Here is a 16,632-nt window from a genome sequence, read left to right as displayed (position 1 = left end):
TCATCTCTTATGATTCTTTGTGTTTCTGTGGTATCCGCTTCAGTTTTCTCTTTTACATCTAATTTGGTGAGTCCAGCTAAAGATTTACCAGTTTTGTTTATATTTTCCAAAAAACAGTTCTTGATTTTATTATCTTTTCTGTCTTTTTAGTCTCTATGTCATTAATTTCCCCAGCACTTTGACTATTTTTGCCTATTCTTCTGGTCTTCAAAGTCTCTCCTAGGAAAATCTGCTGATATTCTATGAGGTTCCCTTGTATGTAGTAAGTTGGATTTTCTTTTTCAGCATTTAATAAACATTATTTATTCAAATAAGTTTTTTGTATCCCCTTTCTCATTCTGAAATCTCTATAATACAAATGTTAATCTATGTGATGTTGTCTGCTAAGTCTCTTAAGATATCTTTACTTTTTTTTTTTGCTACTCTGATTGGATGGGTTCCTCTGACCTGTCTTGAGGGTCACTATTTTTTTTTTCTTTTCATTTGCTTCATTTAGTCAGATGTTGGACCCTTTTTACATGTTTTTCAGTTTAGTTATTGCATTTGGTGTCTCTGTCACTTTTATTTGGAACTTTTTTTTATATATATTTCCTATCTCTTTACTGATTTTCTTTCCGTGTTCATTCTATTTCCAACAGTGGGAATTCTCAGACATTACTTTAAACTCTTTATAAGGTAAATTACTTGTCTTTGTTTCATCAAGATTTTTTTCCTAATGTTTCATTTTGTTCATTTATTTGGAATACATTTCTTTGTTTCTTCAATTTGCTTAAATCTGTGTTGGTTTCTATGGATTAGATGAAGCAGCTATCTTTCCTTGAAGGGTTGGTCTTATGTAGGAGATGAAGCTTATCATTCAACCCTGCTCTAGTCCTTAGATGTCTTTTACACCCTGGTGGTTGTCCAAGCAGCTTATATTATTTATTAGCTTCCTGTAGTTGAGGGTGTGCCAAGACCAGTCATTGTCCCAAAGTGTGGTATCAAACACCTAAATACAGGCTCATTGTAAGGCAGACAATCAGCAGCTTCTAAAGTATGCAAATGCTTTTAAAAATAGGAAATTAGTCTCTTTCACATGTCTGCATGTTTTTACAAAGGGCTGCTATTGCACTAGGCAATGGGGTGAGTTAAATCTTTTTGCAGGCCCTTTAGGAGCCATTCCTCAGTTCACCACAGCCTCAAGGGTCTTGTGGGTGCAAGCCTTACTTGTCTTCAAAGACATATTTTGGAGGCTTATCTCTCAGGTGTTGTTCTTAATACTTGTTTGCTTAATGTGGATAAACCCATCAATCCTTAGGGAGAAGCTCTTGGTTTTGAGTTTTTACCTGATTGTGGGTCACCATAAGCAAGATAGGATTTATGATGAAATTGTATGTCAGCCTTTTCTACCTGGTTCAATGTGGTTTCTCTCCCATTTTCCTGATGTAAATGGGTCACCTTGTCAGTTTTCAGTTCTTTATCAGAAAATAGTGTTCCATATATAGCTATAAATTTGGTGTGTCCATTGGAAGAGGTGAGTTTAGGATCTTTCTAAGTTGTCATCATGAATGAAACTATAAATAAATTTAATGGATAATATTAAATAATGATACTTTTCCTGTGTCTGAGAGTAAACAAAGAGAAACTCTAATCCTTTTGAGAATGGGAGCACTGAGGTAAAGAAAATGCCTACAGTAAAACAAAACTGTATTGTTAGCAGAACAAAATTTTTAAAAATTGCAGTAAAGACTTATATTCTACTTACAATTTACTTCCATGTGGGCATTTTTCATAGAAATTTGTATTCATTCATGATTAATAACAAAGGCTGTAAATATTTTGTTTAAAAATTATTTAAATTTTATTAAATGATGTATCATTAATGTTGACTTAGTGCTTAAAAATTTTCATTGTTCTTCTCTAAAAGATGGAGAGATATTTATATCAGTAATATTCTTATATTATTAAACTAAAAATATACAATAGAATATCCTTTTTCCTTTTCACTATTTGTCATTTTTGCATTTTTACAATATTAAGAAAAGTCATCTAAATGTTATTAGACACATTGAGATAATCTAATCTCTAATAATAAAGGCATAATATGCTAATTAGACTGGACAGCCAAATGACTTTCCAGACATCATTCCGGATGTCCTTCCAGACAAAGCTGCGATGATGGGGGCCAAGGCAGAGGCAGTTAGGGGTGATCAGGCAAGCAGGTGAGTGGCTAGGGGCAATCAGACAGTCAGGCAGTGTGGTTAGGGGCATCAGGCAGGGCAGGCAGAGGTGGTTAGGGACAATCAGGCAGGCAAGCAAAGGGGTTAGGTGTGATAAGGCAAGCAGGCAGATGAGCGATTAGGAGCCAGCAGTCCTGGATTGTGAGTGGGATATCCGACTGCCAGTTTAGGCCCGATCCCAGGAATCGGGCCTAAACTGGCAGTCAGACATCCCCCAAGGGGTCCCGGATTGCAAATGGGTACAGGCCCGGCTGAGGGAACCCTCTCCCTCCACCCTGTGCACAAATTTTGTGTACCGGGCCTCTAGTGTTTTATAAAACAAAATTTATTTTAAAGTGCAAATTCATATATTTCTATTAGTGAGTGAAGGCATTTATAATAAAACATGTACACATTTAATTACCAAAAGCCTAAATGTATAATCCAGATCCCAAATACATTTATTGAAATATATAATAAATTCAAAGCTTATTTGGCTGTTAAGTTACATATTCTCTGAAATTTTCAACAAAATTCCTCAGAAAGTAGAAAGTGATCAAACAAAATAAAAATAGGAACTGTTTCTTAAATATTTCAGTATGGTATGCATGCCCAAATACACAAGCAACACGTTATTTTTAATCAGAATTGATAGGTAAAAGTTGGCATTGCCAGGAGCAAAATCCATTTGAAAGCTATAGTCATGCTGTGTGAAAGAAAAGAAAGCCAAATTTAGATATGAAGCTGTTAGCAAAACCTTATCTTTCACTAGGGTACTTCAACTCTGCTATTTTTAACTAAATTTATTGACAAAATAAATAAATTAGTAATTTATAATAAGTTTCAAATAATTGTTTGGAATAAAATATAAATGTAATGGTTCAAAAGACAACAAATAAACCTCTGAAGTTTTTACAATATATAGGACTCAATATACCTTGACCATTTGCAAAGAGACAGAATTAGAAAGAATGGGTGCTGGGAAGGAGGAGATGTAGATAAGAGTTTAGTAGAGAGAGGAAAGAAAAAGAGAGGGAGAGAGGGAGAAAGAACATTTGATAAACACTAATTATATTTCTGAACATTGGGTTTGAAAAGATAAATTATGTTAGTAATTAGATGATTAAAAATTGTCTGCTTCTTCCACCACAATCCTCCTTTATCATCTTGGGAACTATAAAAAGTAACTTAACATTATACTAGATTAGAAGTAAGATACCTTTATTGACATGTGCAATGGAAAACAAACAACTAAATAAAAATCAATAAACTGTAAAAACAAAGTTGGTGAAAACTAGACTTATTTGAGGATGTAAAAGTAATTTTTAATGAGGCAGGATTATTGAAAATACCAACTGCTCATTGAAAGTTGTAACTGTGATATAGAAAGTGACTTCTAACCTAAATTTATACTTGCAATTATAAATTCATAGCCTCATAATCAAACACAAATCTATAGCTTATAGTCATTCAGTATGTATGCAATATAAATTATTTTGTTTTTACTGCTATTACAAAGTTTATAATATAGATTGGAAGATCTCAAAGGTCAAAGTTAAAATCCTTTTACCCTTTGAAGCATTATAGAGGAATCTGGATAGTATTATGCTAAATGACAAAAGCCAGTCTGAGAAAGGCAATTATCACAGGATCTCACACATAGGTGGAATCTAATGAACAAAATAAACTGACAACAAAATAGATCCAGAGACATGGAAGCACAGACAGACTGATGGATATCAGAGGAAAGAGAAGAGAAGAGGGTGGGAAGATTAACCAAAGAAATTATATGCATACTAGAGGCCTGGTGAATGCACTGGAGGTTGGGGAAGATCCCTCAGCCCAGCTTGTGCCCTCTTGCAGTCTGGGATCCCTCAGGGGATGTCTGCCTACCAGCTTAGGCCCACTCCCCATTTCTGGCTGAGCCATGCTCACCCTGTGGGAGCATACTGACCACCAGGGGGCAGCTCCTGCCTTGAGCGTCTGCCCTCTGGTGTCAGTGTGCATCATAGCAACCTGTGATTCTGCCATTCAGTTGATTTACATATTGGTCTTTTATTATATAGGGTAAGCATTACTGATGGGCATAGAAAATCGTGCAGTAGGCCTGGGTGGAGGTTTGCCGGGGAGCAACTGAGCAGAGTGGAAGAGGTCAATTGGGGAAAAAAAGGGACATCTGTAATAGTACTTTCAACAATTAAGGAACATTTAAAAAACCTTTTAAATGTTCATGTAATACCTAATATTATAAATAATCAGACCTAGCAATGCCTTAACATCCCAATAAATTATTATAGAAAATAACAGAAAACTGTTATGGATCAAAATTAAGTATCAAGAACTCTTGAGGACATATATTTCTATACAAAACAGAATAATTTAACTTAATAAAATGGAGGGATGAGTAGAGGTGGATGAGGTCTATAGTGTAAGCTGATTCTCAACTTCTGTAGAGAGACTCAATTGATAATGTCTATAACTAATACACATAATAGTGGATGATATAATTTAGGAGTCTGCATATAACTTTCAAAGATACCTTACCAGAAGTAGTTGAAAATATTTTCCTGCATAGTGGATCTAAGGATACGGAAGAGTGGATGTGAAGTTTGTTAGATTGCACTAAAAGCATTTTAATACTATTTAGTTTTAGCAACTAATTCATTTCTTTGTTGAAAAAATATAACCTAAAAAATAAACAATTAAACAGGCAGAGCACTAAAGCACAGAAGATATTACTAGAACATTTCTGGGAGATATAGAAAAAATATATACTTTATGTACCTATGAACTAAAATATAATGAAACTTTAGGTAGGAAACTTTAAATTATTTAATTAAAATATATTAAACTATATGAGTAGATATTATATTTTGAGTACAGTATACAGCACTAATAACGGGAATATGAAGTTTGCCAGAGAAAATAGAATATAGGTATGGGGAACAGTACATTTAAAGGCTGTTGTACCCTAGCCAGTTTGGCTCAGAGGATAGAGCATGGCTGGGGTCTGAATGGTGCTGGATTTAATTCCGTCAAAGTCATGTACTTTGGTTGCAGGTTCCCCTGCCTTGGTTGGTCATGTAATAAGCAACCAATCAATGTGCATGGATGTTTTTCTCTCCCTCTCCCATCCCACTCTCTCTAAAAATCAATGGAAAAATATCCTTGGGTAAGGATCAACATCAACAACAACCAATAAATAAATAAATAAATAAATAAATAAATAAATAAATAAACAAACACATAAAGGCTGTTGTAAGTTGTGAGATATCATAATGTATGAAGTAACTTTTGGGGTTATTTATTTGGGTGGAGTAAGAAGTTAGTTAGGACTGGCTGGTGCCTGGCACCTGGGAGCAGGGGGAGGGGAGGGTCCTGCAGGCCCCCAGGGCAAAAAAGGGATCAGCGTTCTTCTGACCAAAGCCCTGGTTCATCATTGATGGAGATGGAGCCAGAGAAAGTCAACGTGCAGAGGGGGCCGAGCACAGATGCGATTCTTCCCACTGCGGTGCTGCCACGGGATGAGGATGCCACTCTGGGCCACCTGACCCGGTCGCGCCGAGTCCCGCAGCCTGCCTGCCACGCCGCCTTGGTGAGCACCAAGGAGGTCAGGAGGACCCGCTCTGGCCAGTGACCTCTTTCGGACCCAAGGCCTGTGTGCTGCAGAACCCCCAGACCATTGTGCACATCCAGGACCTGCCAGCCAGCGGCTGACGTGGAGCAAGTCCCCAAAGAGCGTCCTCGCCATCAAGAAGACCCAGGATGCCAGCATGCTGCAGCCTGATGGAGGAGAACAACTCCATCGTTATGTGGAGAAGTTTCTAGAAGACCCTGCCATCTAGGGAGACGACAGTTTTGGCCGGTGAAGAAGTTCTGCCCCTTCAAAGAAGACTTGATGATCTTTCTGACCGGACCGATTTCATCATCTGCCTGGGAGGCACAGGACCCTGCCCTGTGCCTGCCTCCTCTTGCAGCTGAGTGCCGGCGCCCAGGGCAGCTTGCCTCAGGTCTTGGCGTTGTTCCTGGGCTCCCCCAGGCTTCCTGACCCCCTTCAACTTCCAGAACTTTCCGACCCAAGTTACTCAGGTGATACAGGGAAATGCAGCTATTGTTCTTCGGAGCTGGCTGAAGGTCAAGGTCGTGAAGGAGCTCAGAGGGAAGGAGACTGCCATGACTAATGGGGTCAGTGAGAATGGGGTCCCAGCCTCCGACTGGGACACGGAGGCCAGGAAGCAGGTCACACGGTCACATGTTCAAGCAGGTCTTGAACAAAGTGGTGATTGACAGAGGCCCTTCCTCTCACCTGTCCAACATGGACGTCTACCTGGACGGATACTTCATCACCACAGTGCAGGGTGATGGCATGATTGTCCCGACCGGCGGCATACAAGGTGGCAGCGGGGGTCTCCATGATTCAACCCAACATGTCGGCCATCATGATCATGCACATCTGTCCCCACTCACTGCCATTCCGGCCCATCCTGGTCCCTTCAGGAGTCGAGCTCAAGATCGTGTTGTCACCGGAGCATCGTGTGGGTGTCCTGCAATGGACGAAAGAGGCAGGAGATCCGCCATGGAGACAGCATCAGCAGCACCACCTAGTGCTACCCGCTCCCCTCCATCTGCGTGAGAGCCCCTGTGAGCGACTGGCCCTAGACCCTGGCCCAGAGTTTTCACTGGAACGTGCACAAGCAGCAGGCTCACTTCCCGGACCAGGAGGGGGAGGAGAGCTAGCCTTGCCTGCTGCACTCTGTGGTCCAAGGTCACATGCCCTGCAGGCATCAGGTGTGACATCACTTCTGTCTGTAGCCAGAGGAGCCCCAGAGTCTGCCTTTGTCAACCAGATCAACCATTTTTAAAATTTTAAATCTGACCTTTTTTTGCATTTCTGAATATGCCAAGCAAGCAACAGTCAGGGCCAGTCCCTGGGCAGGGAAGCCCAACTGCATGGGCTCTTCGTGCTCCTTGTCAGGAAACTTCCACAGATCAGTCTATCACATTGAGAGGCATCAGAATGGCTGGATCTATCCTTTGGTGTTGAAGTCTCACAGCTGAGTCCTCCTTCCGGGGGAAAAAAAAATTTAGTTAAATAAGGGGAGAGAAGGTAAAGAGGGAAAATTAGATGAGGCCCGATTATTAAGACTATTTTGTGACATAATAAGAAATTTAAACTATTTTTCTGATAAAGAATAATCATCTAATGTATTTAACTTGAAGAAATATGTGATCAGATTTAAATTATAAAATATAACTGTCAGTGCTGCATGTCAATGAAATTAATACAATCAGTGTTGCTGGCTGTGCAATATGGCATACTGTTTACAACAAACTTTTTGGTTGTTTTTAATAAGTAGAAAGAATATACTCTAAATAAGTATAAAAAGTATCATATAGTAAATACATAAACCAGTACCATAGTCATTTGTAGTCATTATAGAGTATTATGTTCTGTACGTAATTGTGTGTGTTATATCATGCAATATGAAGTTATGATGGCTACAACATCACAAGGTTATAAGAATTTTTCAGCTCCATTATAATCTTATGGGACAATCAGAATATTTATTTGTTTGTTTACTTAATCCTCATCCTAGGATATTTTTTCTTTTGAATTTTAGAGAGAGTAGAAGAGAAGGAGGGAATGGGAAGAGAGAAAGAGAGGGAGAAGCACATCAATGAGTTGCATCCTGCACATGCCCTGACTGAGCTGGGAACAAACCTACAACTCAGGTATGTGCTCTGGACCAGAAATTGAACCTTCAACCCTTCAGTATGTGGGACAATGCTATATATACCACTGAGCAACACCAGCCAGGGCTAGACAGACAAATTTTTAGAAATAAAAACAGATTATGAACATGTTTGATTAACTTGAGGGGTTAACATAATGATGGTAAAATGAATAATAATAATTTGGGACTCCCTCAGTGAAGAGATTTCCCAAATCATTAAGAATTCCTGCTAGAGCCGAACCGAACCGGTTTGGATCAGTGGATAGAGCGTCGGCCTGCGGACTCAAGGGTCCCAGGTTCGATTCCGGTCAAGGGCATGTACCTTGGTTGCGGGCACATCCCCAGTAGGGGGCGTGCAGGAGGCAGCTGATCAATGTTTCTCTCTCATGGATGTTTCTAACTCTCTGTCCTTCTTCCTTCTTCTCTGTAAAAAATCAATAAAATATATTTAAAAAAAAAAAAAGAATTCCTGCTAGAAAACCAAAATGCATGCTTAAGTAAACACCTGTACTCACCACCTCCCACAACTACATCAAAATTACAACTAAAATACAGAACAACCATCATTCAGAACCACCTGAAATCTGATTGAATGGAAGTTCTACAACTAGAGAAGTAAAGAAGAAAGAATACTGATACTAGTAGTAGGGGCCGAGGCACAGAACAGGTTGATCCAACACCCACGTGTGGTGTTTTTTTAATCAGGAGGAAAATCTAGGCTGTGGAGAACTCCAATGAGGAGCAAGGGGTCCCAGCCCCATAACAGATCCCCAGCCCAGGGTTCCAGAGTTGGGAAGAGAAATCCCCATAATACTGGGCTGTAAAAACCAGTGGAGATTGTGGCTGAGTGGGGGCCGACAAACAAACTCACATGGCCTCACTCCTTCTGTGTGCCAGCGCTGGAGCAGCAGCTAGGGGGGATCCAGGGACATATGGGGAGAAACTGAATTGTCTGGTTTTGGAGCAATAACTAGGGGGTGTCTTTCTCCAAGACAGGGGTGCTCACAAGAGTCATTGTTCCTATACTGGGACCTCTGCCATTCCAGAGCTGACTGGAAACCATAGCTAAGTTTCCATCAGCATGACTCACTCACACTGTTCTCTACATCCTGATGATTCCCTGAGACCCTACCCCATCCAATTTGCAGCCCCACCCAAGATATTTGCAGTGGATTTTCTGTATGAATGGCCTGTCCTGGCTCAGGCTTCAGACTTTCCTAAAATCTCTAAAACAAGCAGCAGCTGGCATTAGTGAGCCCAACACCTGGCATTAGCAGCAGCCTACCTTACTTGAGAACTTGGCCTTGCCTTGGCACTTTCAAGTCCAGCAGAAGTAGCATTCATCCTCAGATCATTCTGTAGCTCCTGCCTAGTGGCCCCAGACAATGGCTGACTTTGCACATCCCTGGAGCCCCCAGAGCCAGTGTACCTGGGGGACAGCTTCAGACCAAAGGAGACTACAACTCTACACATCCACAAGTAACACACCCAAGGGTAGACTCAGTGAGCACCAAACCTCCATTGAAGCAAGTCCTGCTCCATAGGGGTGTCTCCTGCACAGTAGTTCTTCCACTGTAGTCACAGATGGTCCTCACAGCCAATTGACCTGGAAGTCAGTTCCTCCCTATGATGCCAACAGCAATCAAGGCTCAACTACAAGACTGCAAATGGCCCACACAGGGGCACACCTAGAGTTCCCAGCTCAGGTGACTGGAGAAGCAGGGCACCTATTACATAAGGCAACTCCACCAAGTCCAGGAGACATAACAGCTCTACCTAATACATAGAAACAAACACAGGGATCAGCAAAAATCTGGAGACAAAGAAACAGGTCACAAATGAAAAAACAGAAGAAATCTCCAGAAAAAGAACTAAATGAAATGGAAGCAAGCAAACTACTAGATAAAGAGTTCAAAACAATGATTATAAGGTTGCTCAAGGATATCAATGAGAGCTTCAAGGGACTTAGTGAGACTTTTAAAGACCTTAGTAAGAATTTCAAAGGACCAGTTAAAAATTAAGCATACACTAACTGAAAAAAGTAATAACAAGAATTTAATAGTAGAGTAGAGGATTCTAAGAAGCAATCAACAATTTGGAATATAAAGAAACAAAAAATACCCAATCAGAAAATCAAAAAGAAAAAATAATCTAAAAGTATGAGGATAGTGTAAGGTCCCTCTGGGACAACTTCAAGCATACCAATATTCACATTATAGGTGTGCCAGAAGGAGGAAAGAGAGGGCAAGATATTGAAAACCTATTTGAAGAAATAATGACAGAAAACTTCCCCTACTTGGGAAAGAAATAGACTTACAAGTCCTGGAAGTGAAGAGAGTCCCAAACAAGAGAAACCCGAAAAGACCCACACTGAGACACATCATAATTAAAAAGCCAAGGGTAAAAGACAAAGAGAGAATATTAAAAGCTGCAAGAGAAAAGCAGTTAAGTTACCTACAAGGGAGTTCTGAAAGAACTGCCAGCTGATTTCTCAACAGAAACTTTGCAGGCCAGAAGGGAGTGGCAAGAAATATTCAAAGTGATGAATAGCAAGGACCTACAACTAAGATTATTCTACCCAACAAAGCTATCATTTAGAATTGAAGGTCAGATAAATAGCTTCATAGACAAGAAAAGCTAAAGAAGTTCATCACCACAAAATGAGTATTACATTAAATGTTGAAGTGCATTCTTTAATAATAGTAAGGAAAGAAGAAGAAGAAGAAGAAGAAGAAGAAGAAGAAGAAGAAGAAGAAGAAGAAGAAGAAGAAGAAATAAAGTGGAAATACATACATATCTATCAATAATTGAATCCAAAAATCAAAATAAATGAGCAAAAATATCTAACGATCAAAATAAACTGATGAACAAACTAGAACCAGTAGAACCAGGGGCATGGAAACATGGAACAGACTGATGAATATCAGAAAAAAGGAGGAAGGGGGAGGGCAGGAAGAGATTAACCGAAGAACTTATACACATATACATATATACATTATCCTATGGACACAGACAATAAATAGGTAATGAAGGCCTGGGGTGGGGCGGGAACCAGGAGAAGGTGGCAATTGGGGGGATAATAAAGGGAACATCTGTTATATTCTCAAACAATAACGATTTAAAAAAATTCCTTAGCAAGCAAGTAAGTATAAACCCACATAAGTATGTTCTCTTAAAATGAACAACGATGTAATAATGGAGAATAGAAATTGTATTAGAATATAATTTGGATATAAATTTGTTTTTAATTTAAATTTTGTTTATTAAATCTAGTCCAGCTCAACTATGTGCCAGGGAGAGATTTGTGGTAGTTGCATACAGCTTACTTTTCTCCTCATAAAGACACTGTAAGTATTAGTATTTTCACTTAATAGAAAAGGTGAGCTTAAGTCAGACAAAGAGATAAAACATATTGCCTAAGGTTACATACCTAGGAACTTGAAGAATCAAATTTTTTTAACATTACAGTTTATTTTCTGTTTAGATCATGATGACTCAAAGTGAGTTTGATGCTCTAGTAAAGGCATCGTTTTATTTAAGATTTATAAATCACATGACAAAACCTCATGAAGCAAATATGTTTTCAGGTATCTATATCATTTGTATTTCATCTTACAACATTTCACTGTCATTTTAACCTAGAGGTGAAAGATAATTTATGAAATTAGCCATGTGTTAACACTTTATGCAGGAAATTAAATATGTTATCTCTGACAGTTTGCTTTTTTATGATAATGTTATTGGTGAATGTTATTGGAAAAAGGTATACTCTAGTGATATCACTTTGTTGCTGAATTTTCCTCATTGATAATAGGATGAGTAAATGTTATAAGAGTTATATAAGTTTTGCGGGGCCTACATTTGTTATTTATAGTATCTTCTGAAACAGAATACGTCAAAATATATTTTTCTTCCTTCTTGAGAAGAAGCATTCTTATCTTAAGCCAAGTTCTATGTAGAATTCCTTTATCATGTTTTGGGGCCATATAGAACTTTGATTTATTATTATAATACTAGAGGCCCGATGCACAAAATTTATGCAAGAGTAGGCCTTTCTTCCTCTGGCTACCAGCACCAGCTTCCCTCTGGCATTCGGGACCCTTCCCTCCAGCTGCTGGCAGGCACCCGGGACCTGGGCTTCCCTCATAGCCCCAGCTTCATCCAGAAGGACATTTGGAAGGGCATCTGGTCTAATTAGCATATTATGCTTTTATTTTTATAAATAGAGAATATATTTGTTAATTAATTTAGATACTCTTCCTCAAATACTTGGGTTTTCTTGATGCAGATTAAAACAGACCCATAGCCAATTACTTGGCTATTATAGTGATATTAAATTGCCACATTTATGATTATTAAGTTGTTGTTCTGTGACAGGAACTATGATAACTGCCAAAAATATGAAGATAAATCATTTATGTCTCTGTCCTAAAGTAAGAGCTCACAATCTAGTGAGGGTTGGCGGAAGTATAGAATAACATACAACAAAGTTTTGAATCAAGTGTTCTGGAAGCTCCAAGGCTAGAAAAGCTAAATTCCTGGAAATTTTAGAAAAAACACAGAGAATGCTTTAAGTCTGGACTTGAAGAAAGAGAAGGTATTGCCTTGTCATTCCAGGGAGAAGATGTCATAGTCAGAGATAAAGTGATTTGAAAGACCAAAGATATTTTTGGTGAAGAATTTAAAACTTGATGTGGTTCTAATATAAAGTGTTGTTTTTTTTTAAAGTTTGAGATATATATTAGACCGTGTTATTGCCAGCCAGTTAGATAACTTATTAAGAAAAAAGAGGAAAAGAAAGAATACAAAGGAAGAACACTGGTGATGATTTTAAGGAAAACAACAACAACAACTATATGAGCATATTCTAATTTTTTAAGTTAAATAACAAACATTATTTTATACTATTTAATTGACATGAATGGATATACTTTAAATATCTAGAAAGGTATTTTCAGGATTTTTTATGAGTTACATATATAAATATAACAACATACATTTTATTATCCTTAAGATTTCAAAAGAGGCATTCTTATAAATGGAAGTAAAACAATGTGAAATAACCTTTCTTGGCCTTTATTTTAAAATTTTTCTGGAACTTTTATGCTAATATTAGTATTTAATTAATATTAGTATACAAAATAATACCCATTTTATGGATATATAAAAATATTCAGATAGATGATAATTTCACTAATATAAATTCTTTGTATTTTTCTTATTTTTATTCTTAATGATTATTAACCATAAGTTATACTGAGAAACATATAAGATAGAATGTTAGAATATGAAATTCACAGATCATCACAAGTCTGCATATTTTAAAAAAATATGCATGAATAGTATGATTAAAATGTATGTGATAACTCTAATTACATAAAAATATATAATGTGAAATTGTTTAAATCCAAAAAGACAAATATAAAGTTAATTAGAATATTATAATGACTTTTAGATAGTGCCAAGTTTCATGAAAAGTAATGCTCCACATTAAATTCAAGTCAATTATAAATATCACAAATGACAGTTAAAGCATAAAGGTTTTATTGCATATTAATTATAATTTTATATAAAAGCACATAATTTGACTTCTAAGACCTATAAGATAGAATAAGTTATAAGTAACCCACATACTGCAAAGCACATGCAAATACCATATAACAAATATTAAGAAAAATATAACAAATGGAACAGAACAGAGAACCCAGAAATTGACTCAAGCCATTATACCCAATTAATATTTGACAAAGGAGGAAAGAGCATATAATAGAATCAAGACAGTCTCTTCAAAAAATGGTGTTAGAAAAGTTGGACAGATACATGCAAAAAAAATGAAACTAGACCACCAACTTACACCATACACAAGAGTAAACTCAAAATGGATAAAAGACTTAAATGTAAGTTTCGCAACCATAAAAATCCTAGAAGAAACCATATGCAGCAAAATCTCAGACATCTCTTATAGCAATATGTTTATAGATACATCTCCTAAGGCAAATGAAACTAAGGAGAAAATGAACAAATGGGACTACATCAAAATACAAAGCTTCTGCACAGCAAAAGAAACCATCAACAAAACAAAGAGAGCCCACTATATGGAGAACATATTTGGTAATGACACATTTGATAAAGGGTTGATATCCAAAATATGTAATGAACTCACACAACTTAACAAAAGGAAGATAAACAACCCAATTTAAAAAATGGGCAAAGGACCTAAATAGACACTTCTCCAAAGAGAACATACAGATGGTCAAGAGACATATGAAAAAATGTTCCAAGTCATTAATCATCTGAGAGGTGCAAGTCCAAACAACAATGAGGTACCATCTCACACCTGTCAGAATGGCTACCACCAACAAATCAACAAATGACAAGTGTTGGAGAGGATGTGGAAAAAAGGGAATCAGCACACTGCTGGTGGGAATGCAGACTGGTGTACTAGAAGTTTCCTCAAAAAATTAACTATGGAACTTACATTTGACCCAGTGATCTCACTTCTAGAAATATATCTTAAGAAATCCAAAGCACCAATCAGAAAGAATGTATGCACCACTATGTTCATAGAAGCAAAATTTACAATACCTAAGATCTAGAAATAGCCTAAGTTCCCATCAGTAGATGAGTGGATAAAACAGCTGTGGTACATTTATATTATGGAATACTATGCAGCAGTAAACATTAAGAATATCTCACCCTTTGAGACAGCATGGAGAGACCCAGAGAAAATGACGCTAAGTGAAATAAGTCAGTCAGAGAAAGACAAGTATCACATGATCACACTCATATGTGGAACTAAGTAACAAAATAAACAGATGAATAGAGTGGATCTAGAGACATGGAAGCATGGAACAGAGTGCAGAATCTGAGAGGGAAAGCAGGGGAGGGTGGGTGGGAGGGAAGCAATCAACCAAAGGCCTCTTATGCATATAAACATAACCCATGTACACAGACAGTAAGGTGCTGAAAGCCTGGGGTGGGTGTGTGTGTAGAGGACCGGAGAGGGTCAATGGTGGAAAAAGGGGAACATCTATGCTAATTAGACTGGGAGACCTTCCAGACATCCTTCCGGACAAAGCCATTGTGGCGGGGCCGAGGCAGAGGCGGTTAGGGATGATTAGGCAGGCAGTGGGGGGGCAGTTGGGGGCAATCAGGCTGCCAATGGGGGGCAGTTGAGGGCGATAAGGCCGGTGGGGGGTGCAGTTGAGGGTGAGCAGGCCAGCAGGCAGAGTGGTTAGGGCGATCAAGCAGGCAGGCAGGTGAGTGGTTAGGAGTCAGCAGTCCTGGACTGTGAGAGGGATGTCCCAGATTGGAGAGGGTGCAGGCAGGGCTGAGAGACACCCCCCGGCCCCGTGCACAAATTTTGTGCACCGGGCCACTAGTATATAATAATTTCAATAAATAATTATTAACATATATAAATTAATTTCCCTTTAAACAGTATGAATTTTAATACATAATAATTGGTTTTAAACAATTAAAAGTACAGAGGGGGGCAAAGGTAAGTTTATAGTTGTTTGTATGGAAAATAGTGCAATAATTAATAAATAATAATACAATAATTAACTGTTTCACAACTGTAAACCTACTTTCCCCCTACCCTGTATAAAGATTAGCAGACCTCCCAAAGCTGTTTAACTGCTATTATTTTTATATCATAGTAATGTTTGTAAATCTTATATATAGAAGAAAAATTGCACTCATATAAGTATATATGAAAATAATTTTTCAATTGTAATTCATATCTTATTTTCAATTTGCATATAATATCTAATTTTTAGATATTTATTTATTTAACACAGACTTCGGTTTTACTGTTTCAAACACATTTCTAAGAGCTTTACAACCATTACTCATTTTAATCTCATGTTAGTCCATTTGCACTGCTATAACAAAATACTGTAGACCAGATTGTATATGCACAACAGAAATTTATTTCTCACGTTTCTAGAGCCTGGAAGTTTGAGATTAAGACATCAGCAGCTACAGTGTCTGGTGAATTTAGTTCCTTGCCTGCTTCCTGGTTCATAAACAATCTTCTTGCACTGTCTTCACATGGTGGAAGGAATAAGGGAGCTCTCTGGAGTCTCTTTTATAAGGGCACTAATTTTATTCAGGAAGGCTCACCCTAAGGACTTAATTACTTTTCAAAGGCTCCACCTAAAATACCATTACATTGGGGATTAGGTTTCAACTTATGAATTTTGCGGGCACAAATATTCAGTCTGCTGCACCTGGCAAAAATACTGTGAGCTATTTCTCATTATTATCTTTATTTAAAGATGAAGAGTACAGAGAGGAGAAAATAGCTCAATCAAGTAACTATGCAACAAACTCAGGATTTAAGACCAGACAGTCTCAATCCAGATCAAGGAGAATCCTCAACCTGTTCTTATACATATTCTAATATACATTAAATCAATGTATTCACATGTCATAATAGATCAATAATGTACATCCTCTAGCAGTGTATGCTAGCCAGCTACAGTTAAATCATTTGCTATTTAAATTTCTTTATCCTCCTATTTCTCTCCATTTTTTTACCCTGTCCTGGCCCCCAACACTAACAAAACACAGTTTACATTGTATATAGAGAAAATAACAACATCAAAGTTTAAATTCAATAGACTCAATGTAGCTGCTGTAAAATACGTGATTTTTTTTAAACGAATTCAAAGGAATAGGAAACACAGTGAGAG

The 16,632-nt window shown here is 37.8% G+C and overlaps 1 pseudogene; it reads left to right on the top strand.

Moving 5' to 3' along the window:
• The first annotated feature begins 5,640 nt into the window (after positions 1-5,640).
• LOC139002581 (NAD kinase pseudogene) lies at positions 5,641-6,935 on the top strand (annotated as a pseudogene).
• Positions 6,936-16,632: the final 9,697 nt, after the last annotated feature.

Source organism: Myotis yumanensis, unplaced genomic scaffold (assembly GCF_028538775.1).
Source record: "Myotis yumanensis isolate MYYU_CA2020_CCGP unplaced genomic scaffold, mMyoYum1.0.hap1 SCAF_2, whole genome shotgun sequence".
Taxonomy (NCBI): domain Eukaryota; kingdom Metazoa; phylum Chordata; class Mammalia; order Chiroptera; family Vespertilionidae; genus Myotis; species Myotis yumanensis.
The sequence above is the reverse complement of the archived record's forward strand: the minus strand, read 5'-3'. Positions and strand labels throughout refer to the sequence as shown.